Consider the following 10,743-nt stretch of genomic DNA (forward strand, 5'->3'; position numbering starts at 1 on the left):
CCCGGATCTACTGAACTACGGCCAGGATAACCAGGCATCAATAAAAAGTATTATAAGGGACTAAGGGCCTACTCACAGGGGAAACGCTGTCGGAGCTCTCCCCATTAAAGATGTTGATTTAAGCAGTCCACAGACGTCGCTCATTGGGACGGTGGTAGCTCAAGGACTGAAACTCCTAGCGGGCGCCAACCAGTAGACAAGCAGCCGGCGACAGCGGTGGGCGCTAAGCAGGTGCCAAATAAGGTGGCGCGGAATACAAAATGAGTGGCAGAGGGACCCGAGCGACCCAACAGGGGAAACTGGATACATTTGCCTTCAGTAAGGACTTCCCGCCGCTGCCAGAACCGAAAGGGCAGGCAAATAAAGGGGGAGAAGACGTAAATGCGCCCAAAGTAACGCAAGAATATATTATGGCGGCTCTCCACAGCGTGCAGACGACGGTGGGCTCCATCTCGACAGATGTAACGTTTTTACGGGCTGATTTCCAAAAGATGTCCGCCAGAGTCGCGGTAGTGGAACAGCAGACGACATCCCTCGCTAAAGACAATACCATTCTAACCAAGAAAGTGGCTCAGTTGGAGGCTGAAAGCAAACGAATGGCAGCGAAACTGGACGAGCAGGAAGGGCGGTCCCACCGAAACAACGTCCGAATTACGGGGATTCCTGGGACAGAAGGGGGACCTGCTATGGATCTATGTATCGAGGAGCTGATGAAAACGAGACTACAACCCAAAGGTCTTTCCAACTATTTCTCCGTTGAACGCGCCCATAGGGTGCCGGGTGGCAGGCCAAAACCCGGTGCCCCCCCACGTCCTGTGCTGGCCCGTATATTTAACTTTCGTGACAGAGACGCCATTCTTCAAACGGCCCGGGTTGCACCACTGGTCAAGCTTCACAACTCGGTGATCTCCTTCTTTCCGGACTATACGGCAGCAGTGTCAGCACGTCGAAGGAGTTTCATGGAGGGCAAAAAGGCACTGAGGGAACGGGAGATGCCATACTCGATGCTCTTCCCGGCTAAGTTACGGGTGGTGGCAGACGGAAAGACATGGTTCTTCGAAACGCCAGAGGAGGCACATCATTGGTTAGAAGGCTGGAGCCGGGTGGGCAAGCCTGGTCGAGAACGTCAGAGGCGCCACCGCTCCGGACGAGAGGATAGTCCGGTGCCCACTGAACAAGGTCAAAACGAAGGGGCCCAGCTGCATGATAAACCCGGGGAATGACGGCATGGGTGCTGTACCTGACTCACTGCAATCACGTCGAACACTGTCTTGATATGGAAGTAACACACAATATGGACTCTAGGACGGGGGAGGAACGTGGTTTTCCTTGGACTTCCCGCTCCCATATATGCAAGTAATGTTTAAAGGTTGGTGACTAAAGCACTCTGCTGAGTTGGGGTGGCGGGTAGTTTTAATTCCGCTAGGCAGGGAGGGAGGGAGGGGGATGGGTGGGTTGGAAAGGTTAGAATGGTTTCGTTTTAGAATTTGTTCGCAGGTTGGCTATGGTACACGTTTGGGCATTTTTAGCGCACAGGGCGACACATGCGGGTCACACTTCCAGCTAATGCCCCTGCCGGGGGACCCCACTGGTTATGGTGGTACACAGCACCCCAGCTGATATGGTGAACAGAGACTCCCCGGGGCATGTGCCGCCCCTCACCTTGCTTACCTGGAATGTCCGGGGGTTGGGGGACAAAATAAAACAAGGCCTAGTGCTACAGTGTAATAAAAGGAGGGCACCAATGGTGGTTCTGTTACAGGAAATGCATCTCACAGGGAATGCCACTAAAGCAATGGATAGATGGGATTACAGGATGGTGGCACACTCTGAGTTTACTTCTGGGTCCAGAGGTGTGGGCATACTGGTCAGGAAACAATTCCCCTTACTGGTGCGTAAGGTCAAAATCGACGGCGCTCCCAGATCTTACCGCCTTCTTGTTAGGTCTACCAGAGGGAGATTTACTTATTGGAGGAGATATCAACACCATCATAGATAACACTATTAACAGAAACCCGGCGCGGGTGGCTGGAGGGGGGGGTGACACGTTTTTTTTTTTAGAAGCATTGGGGCTTACTGATATCACCCGATGGCACGCCAGTAAACATATCACTCGGGGTACACAATAGTTTGACACGAATAGATTATTTCTTGGGATCCGATGGCAGCCTGAATAAAATAGAGAGTGTAGAAATTACACCAAGAGGGGTATCTGATCACTCCCCACTGATTTTGACATACACTCACCACCATCTGGCATGGCGTCGTATATACCCTATTCATTCCAGATACTTGCAGGTTCCCAAGATTAAGAAAGAAATTGATACGTTGTCCAGTAACTATTTTCTAGAGAACGCCTCGTCAGTTGATTCCCCAACCATACTCTGGGAGGCCTATAAGACGGTACTCAGGGGCCAAGCTATAGCATCCATTACATCATATAGAAGGGAGAAACCGTCGGAACTCCATGCCTTGGAGCTAAATCTGCACGAGGCAGAAGCCCAACATGCTGAGAACCCCACTGCAGGGACATCCCATACCTAACATCTCACACAGAAAAAATACCAAGCACATTTATTAGAACTAACTAGAACCAAAATACAGGCCACACGTCATAAAGTGTACGAGGTTGGTGACAAAGCTGGCAAATTACTGGCATGGCTGGACAGAAGAGATAGTGGTCACAGGTGGATAGCGCAGCTCACCTCAGCGGATGGGCAGACCACGACAGACCTGCAGGAGATAGTGCACATGCTGGCACAGCACTATCGGTTGGTTTATGCCTCTACCTCTGACAAGACCCTAGAGGAAGCCCTCACATATGTGCAAGACCTTAATATGCCCAAACTCACCCCAGAGGTGGCATTGGACTTAGACGCAGCCCTCACCTTAGAGGAGCTACAGAAGGCCATTGGGGCACTGCAGTCGGGTAAAGCATTGGGACCAAACGGCATATTCAGAATCTTCCAGTGCTTGCGAACTATGCGTTGAATCGCATTTGACCTCGTGCTGAAAGTGTTAACACATGTCAGTCTTTCAGTCTTCTCTTTGGGGACCGACGGTTCTAATAGGGCTTCCCGGTTATTATTCTCAGCTCTTTTCTTTGAGCGTTTGATGAGTCTCTTAGGGTAACTCCTATTAGCAAGTTGTTGAGCTAGGTCTTCAGAGTGTTTCTCGAAATCTTCTCTTGACGAGCAGTTACGCTGTACACGTAAGAACTGTCCGTATGGTAAATTGTCACGTAAAGACTGCGGATGACAGCTGGTGTAATGTAGCAGTGAATTTCGGGCCATGGGCTTCCTGTACAGTTCTGATTTGAGACCCTGTGATGTTGCTGTAATTAGTAGGTCCAAAAAAGCTAAAGAGTGTTGGTTGATTTCCAGAGTAAAACGCAAGAACTCGTTGCGGTTATTCAGCCAACTATGGAAGGACTGGAGAGAGATTTCATCCCCGCGCCATATCACCACGATATCATCATCCTCCATGTACGTATTGATGATATATAAGGATTGTCAATGTTGAGGACGTGATCCTGTTCGAATTTGTGCATGTATAGATTAGTCAGGCACAGCGCAAAAACGCTGCCCATGCTTGTCCTTGACGTTTGTAGGTAGCACTGGCCTTCAAACTCGAAAAAGTTCTCTTTCATGGCTATTGTAGCCAGACTCATAATCATCGAGACAGGTGTCGTGGAGTCAAGGTCTCGTTCGCCCAGTAAAGTTTCAATCGCTTCTAGCGTTTCGTTTTGAGGGATGGAGGTATACAATGACTCCACGTCAAAGGATACTAGAAGATCTGTTGCGGGATCAAATTCTATGTCAGGCAGGAGTCTGAGTAGATCCTTCATGTCCTGAAGGTAGGTTGGCATCAGTTTGACCATTGGTCTCAGGAAGATATTGACAAACGTTGATAGAGGTTCTAGTATCGATCCGATCCCAGAAATTATCGGACGACCGGGTGGAGGGCTCTGCGCCTTGTGAATCTTTGGCAGAACATAGAAGTATGGCCTTATGGGATGTGGAATTGTCAAGTAGGCTGCTTCCTTAGTTGTTATCCATCCTTCTGCCAATGCCTCCTCTACAATATGTCCAATAGTTGTTGCTAGTCTAGGTGTTGGGTCTTCTGTCAGTAGTTGGTAGGAACGTGCGTCTCCTAGTTGGCGTGAACACTCCTCTCTGTAGGTTGTTGTATCCAACAGTACTGTGGCCCCGTCCAACTTGAACATCTTGAGAAGGAGCCGGGAGGTCCGAAGAAGTCCACAAGGGTGAAGAACGAAGGCGATGGAGGGAAGTCCTCTTATGATGAAGCAGGCGGCAAGGCCGGATTCGCTGTAGGGAGGGAGAGCACAAATTAGAATTGTAGATGTGGGATAATTCTCGCCTCCGTGTCTTTAATAAAATTAAGACTTTCCGTCATAATAACTAGGAAAATCTACATTTTATAACAAGACCGGAGGCTCCTATTATGCTTGTTTAAAGCATATTAATAACATCAGAAGCAACAGAATGAATAGGTTTACAATAGAACATGCGGAAAACACTGTCAATGGACCAATCAGCTGATCTCAGAATTTCCTCCAAACGGGAACCGGACCAAAAGGCCTTGGAGGCAATGGCTCCCCTGGCCGAATGCGCTCCGAAAACAGAGACGTCAATACCGGCAAGAGACATCACCCAACGAACCCACCTGGCGAGGGTAGGGGAGGAGACGGGAAGGTGAGGTTTGCGAAAGGAAATAAGCAGTTGGGAGCAAGAGGACGCTCTGAGATTAGCGGTCTTTTGTTCATACACTTTCAAACATTGTCCCACACAAAGTTGTGGTTGGTCAGGAAAATAAGGATAAAACACTGAATCCAAATTAGTTTTAGTTCTCCTGTGAATCTGGAACAGAACACCTGTAGGGGAAAATTGTCTAGAAGAAATATCTAAAGCTCTAACATCAGAAACTCTTTTGATAGAAATTAAACAAAGCACCATAGTTAGCTTGGCAGATAACATTATAAGAGATAAGTTAGAATTAACAGGCCAATTCATGAACAGTTTAAGAACAACGGAAACATCCCATAAAAAGTTATACTTAGCCAACGGAGGTTTGGCACAGCGAATGCCCTTGAGGAGGCGACAGATCAGGGGATGAGCCCCAGCAGGTTTGCCATCAATTTGCACATGGTTGAGGGAAATCGCAGAGCGATAAAGGTTGATGGTACGGTAGGCCTTACCAGAGCTGGCCTCAGAAGCCAGAAAATTGATTATAAAATTTAGAGGGGCTGAAAGGGGATCGATATCCCTTTCCAAACACCAGCTTGCCCAAAGAGACCAGGCGGATTTGTATGCTTTGGAAGTCCCAGGGGCCCAGGCTTGGTCAATGAAGAGAGCAGCTTCCTGCGAAATGAGGATGTCAGGAGGGGGAGGCCGGAAACTTTCCAGGCCGACAGAGTCAAGGAGTTGTCCAGAATGAGGCTGTGGCGAAGGCCCTGGGGGTTGAGAAGCAGGTCGTCGAAAGAAGGAAGTAGAACAGGAAAGTCTGTTGCCATCTCCAACAAAGAGGGAAACCAGATTTGCGCCTGCCAGAAGGGGGCAATCAGCACCAGAGAAGTGGCTTGGCGACGAACTTGAGACAGAACTCTGTTGATCATCAGAAAGGGAGGAAACGCATAATTGAGGTGAAGAGACCAGTCCTGAAGGAAAGCATCTGTATCGAGTGCCATAGGATACGGCCGCCAACTGCAAAACCTGGGGTAATTGACAGTTGAGGCGGGAAGCAAAAAGATTTATAGAAAAAGGACCCCATTTGCGTGAAAGAGAGAGGAAAACGGAGGGACAAAGCTTCCAATCGCTGGAATCGTGGAGAAACCTGGAGTGCCAGTCCGCTACCAGATTGAGATTTCCGGGATGATACTCCGCTGTAAGGGAGAAATGATGAGAGAGGCAGAATTCCCATAGACTTTTCGCTAAATCCGCTAGAGGCTTGGACCTGGTCCCGCCGAGATGATTGATATAGCGAACCGCAGAAACATTGACCATGCGGAGAAGAATGTAACATTTGATTCTGTCTTTGGAAAGGCTTTGGATCGCAAAGGAACCTGCAAGCATCTCTAAACAGTTGATGTGCAACTTGGACTCCTCTGCGGACCATGTACCTCCAGTCGAGATTGGTCCACATCAGGTGCCCCAACCCGACAGGCTTGCATCTGATTCTAATACAAGATCTGGGGCTGTAGCGAAGATAGTGCGTCCGTTCCACGCATCTAAATGGTCTATCCACCATTGAAGCTCGGTGCGAGACTCTTGGTCTAGGGCGATGAGATCTGCGTAGGCAAGGCCCTAACGAAGATGTCTGATCTTTAGGCGCTGAAGAGCGCGATAATGGAGAGGACCTGGAAATATGGCCTGGATAGAGGAGGAAAGAAGGCCGACGATCCTGGCGAGAGACCTGAAGGACAGAAGGGACGACTGAAGAACGGCGGCAATCTCCGCTTTGATTCTGGAGACTTTGGAAAGAGGAAGGAGGAGGGAAGCGGCCACGAGTCCACAAGAAACCCAAGAAATTCCATGTTCTGTGACGGGATCAAGGAGGACTTCTCCGTGTTGATGAGAAAACCCAAATCCAGGAGAAGAGACTGAGTCGTTTGAAGATCGGACAGAAGAGAAGGTCTGTCGGAATTCAGGATCAGAATATCGTCTAGATAGATGATAAGTCTGATTCCGAGAGAGCGGAGAAAGGCAACCACAGGCTTCAAGAGTTTTGTGAAGCACCATGGAGCAGAAGAAAGACCAAAGGGGAGAGAGGTAAAACAATAGGTCACTCCTGACCACTGAAATTGAAGAAACTTCCAATGGGACTGATGAATAGGGATAGTGAGATATGCGTCCTGAAGGTCCAAACGAACCATCCAATCCTTCGGGCGAAGGGTGTCCCGTAAATGGAGAATAGTCTCCATTTTGAAGTGGCGATAAATTACAAATTGGTTGAACCACTTGACGTTGATGACAGGACGCAGTTTCTTGTTTTTCTTTTGAACTAGAAAAATGGAGCTTAGAAAGCCGGAGGAGTCGAAGGGAAAAATCCGAATGGCCTGTTTTTGGAGAAGAGTAAGAATCTCGTCTGAGATTAGAGTGGCCATATGGGAGGAGAAAATGAGAGGGGGGGGGAAAGGAGGTTTGAAGAGGAAGAGAAGAGAATTCTATAGATAACCCTGAACAGTGTTGAGAACCCAAGGATCTGAGCTTATGGAGTGCCATTTTGACAGGAACAATCATAGGCGGCCCCCTACAGAAGGGGAAGAAGAAGGGCTTACCTTGTTGATTGGAGTTGGCATTACGGTAGGTTTTCTGTCCTCTACCTCTGAAGCCACGGCCCCGCTGAGGATAGAACTGGGGCTTGTAGTCTTGGGTGTTATTGAAGGAGCCTCTGGAGCCTTGATTGTAGGGACGGCCGGAAGAGCGACCCCTGCCTCGTCCGGCCCGTTCAAAAACATGAGGTGCAAATACTTTTTTGATAGATTGTTGCGCCTTATCCAGGGAGGCAAAGGTAGAGACAAACCTGCTAAGGTCGCGTACCAAATTTTCGCCAAAGAGAAGACCATTGGCTTTGGGACCAGGATCCATAGGAGCGAGGTTGGCCAGTTTGGGGTCCAGCTTAATCAAGAGTCCCTTACGTCGTTCGTGGGTAATGGCAGAATTGGCATTGCCTAAGAGACAGAAAGCTCGTTGAGCCCACATAGAAATGTCCACCGCAGAGAGGTCAGTACCCTCAAGACGGGCGGATTCCGCCATGTCCAGAATGCGGGCCAAAGGACCCACTATATCCAAAACCTTCTCCTGACAGGAGGACCATGCCTTGTCAACCCCTTTGCGGGAATATTTACCAAATTTGGAGAAAAAGGTAAGGAGAGGTTGATCGATAGAGGGAACTTGTGTGATCTTTTCAGGTAGAGAAGGTTTAGGGCATTCAGACTTAAGTCTAGACCGCACTGCAGTTTCCAGTGGAATGCGTAGACGGGCCGAAATATATTCGCCCACATGATGGGAGGGAAACCATTCCGTGGAATTAGGATGACGAATGGAAGAAGGGTCGAACATAGGGAGACCCTCTGAATCAAAAACTGGATCATAAGTAAAGGAATCGGATTTTGGAATTTTGGAAGGGGGGGGAAGGGGGGTCAGCCACATCAAAAACATCAAATAAATCCTCTGTGTCAGCCATGTCATCGTCTGTGTCCAAGACGGTGGAAATTACCAATTTTTTAATTGGCGACTCTGCGTGCTTAGACTTTTGTTTCTTTTTGCCCTCGGTACCAACAAACCCCTCCTTTATAGGAGGCCTGGGAGGCACAACGTCCTCAGTCATATGCGAGAAGGACTCGCCCATCAAAAGTGACGATTTTTTATTACAATGCACAGAAGCAGAGTGGTCCACCTTACGCTTTCTGCTATCCCCTGCAGACTGGGCCAAAACCTTGGACATAAGGCTGAGCATTGAATTTTCCATTGTCTTTGACATGCGTTTCATGTTTAACTCAACAGCATGTTCCACGGAATTAGTAATAAAATTGCTGAGGTCTTGTTTGAAGGAACCACCATCCTCCTTGGAGGGAACCTCTTCCGAGGAACTGTCACGTTCCATTCCAACCAGCAAACTAGGAAAAAACAGTGGCAGGAAAGGGTTAAGCAGCCGGGCAGTGGGCGTGAGCAGAGCGGGCCTGAGGAGAGGAAATACAGCCTGCGGCAAAGCAACAACACGAAGCGGAGCTGACAGAGGCTTCGAGAAGCGCTGAGGAGCGGAGGTCAGAGCGCGCGAGTAGCGCGAGAGTAAGCGGGGCAAAACCACCGGCACCAAAGAGAGGGGGGGGGGACAGCTGACAGGCGGAGAACGAAGGAAATTAACACGCGTGAAGCGCGAAGAGCGAGCGCGCCGCAGCGCAATAAGGAGCATAACTTAAGCGAACAACACTGTATAAAATACCATATAAGTAATAAAACACCAATAAATATGCATAAAACTGAGAGCAGAATAGATATAGGCACTTATCTGACTGCGAGCAGCAAGAAAAGAGGAAGCTGCGCAGTCAGTATGGCCTCTTATATGTTTACTTGATACTGATTGGTTAATGTACTCTTGTTTTTTCACGTTCCCATGGCCCAGTTGTCTCCTGGTCCTCTGGGAACTGTAGTTTTTTCACTTTTCTGGCTGCTATTGCAATAAATGCAAGATTAGAAAGCATAATAGGAGCCTCCGGTCTTGTCATAACATTTAGAGCAACAACACTTTACGCTCTGCCAGCCTATACTTATTACAATTGGGGAACCAAGTACCGCGGCTCTCCAGGCGGTTTTCAAGCCATCAATGCCTTGAAGAAGTTCTTTCCTAAATGAATGAAACGCGTTGGCTGGAGCTCATGTTGTCTGATTACATTTAAAATAAAGGATTGCCTTACATAAATGAATTGGTCACTCTCACTTATTGGACAAGACACTTTGGGAGTGCACCTCTCCACACTTGTACACTTTTTTGATTGAGCAGTAGTTGGTTTGGTGAAGCTTTTGATGAAGGCTTTGGCCTTATTCCGCGTGGGCGGGGGGGCAGATATTATTTTGTTACAGTCAGTTTGAGTCACTGTGACATCAATTAATTATCAGGTCGTCATAAAAAACACACGGGGTAGTGTGTTGTTTGAGGATTGAATGTGGATGCTAGGAGACTCATTTGTACCAATAAACTGATCTGGCCGTAGCTCCTTTTTTGTTGCACATAATCTTTCATTAGCCAGGTCTATCTCATTATTTATGGAGCCCATTGCATTTGTAAGAAAACTCATTATTGGGGCTTGAAGCATGTTTCCTCTTGACCATCGTGGCTTACCTTTAATCAAGGCGAGATATATATACAGCGCTACAATAAAGAGGGGTGGCCCAGCCTAATATTGGACAGTTGCAGACGCAGAGATGTTTTAAGGCATGGGCAAAGTGGGCTCAGGCCCAGGGCCCCAGCCTTTCAGGGGGCCCCTGATAGAGCCAGATCTTTTCTGCAGAGAGTCTTGCCTTGATGACCTTTAATAATTATTAAATAGATTGTTTTAAATACTGTTTTCATGCATCATCCATTTAAAGTTTCTTTTAGATCAAAACAGGACTTCACATATGAGAAACGGGAGGGTGTCACAGAGATTATTTGCAGTAATATTAGTGAACTGCTGCAGTGTTACATTATTGAAAACACACCTCAATATCCCTGAATATTCATTAATTAATTGAAACTTTATTTCGGCTATTACAGCCATAAAAGAACATAAAAAAGAGCACAATTTTTTACAACCTCTTAAAAAAGATCAAGAAAGTAGTCAATTTGCAAGTACAAAGATTGATAGTACACAAACAAATGTGAGCTCACTTTTAGGGTACTTGGCCAATAAATATACATCACTATGAGAAATGTGATTTTCTATAAATATCTTAAAAATATAATTTAACATCTAAATATTAAAACCAGATAAAAAATGTCATATAAAAATATAGCTGAAGCCCATCATCAACTAGCAGCCATTTAGTATATTTCAGTCAATTGATCAACAAGTGCCTACACAAATAACCATAAGTCTTGCGTGATCCTTGAACAAAAAAGGTGGGTAAGCGACAGGTGTTATAAATTCTCATACCAATTTTCAAGCAGATGCCTACGCTTAGACCACATTGCAAATAAACATTTTGAGATCACAACAACAACAGAAACCGGATCAGTGTCTGT

At 47.2% G+C, this 10,743-nt stretch overlaps 1 pseudogene; it reads right to left on the bottom strand.

The window, feature by feature from the left end:
- Positions 1 to 6,681: 6,681 nt before the first annotated feature.
- On the bottom strand, positions 6,682 to 8,625 carry LOC144762855 (uncharacterized; annotated as a pseudogene).
- Positions 8,626 to 10,743: the final 2,118 nt, after the last annotated feature.

The sequence above is a fragment of the Lissotriton helveticus genome, chromosome 6, assembly GCF_964261635.1.
Source record: "Lissotriton helveticus chromosome 6, aLisHel1.1, whole genome shotgun sequence".
Taxonomy (NCBI): Eukaryota; Metazoa; Chordata; class Amphibia; order Caudata; family Salamandridae; genus Lissotriton; species Lissotriton helveticus.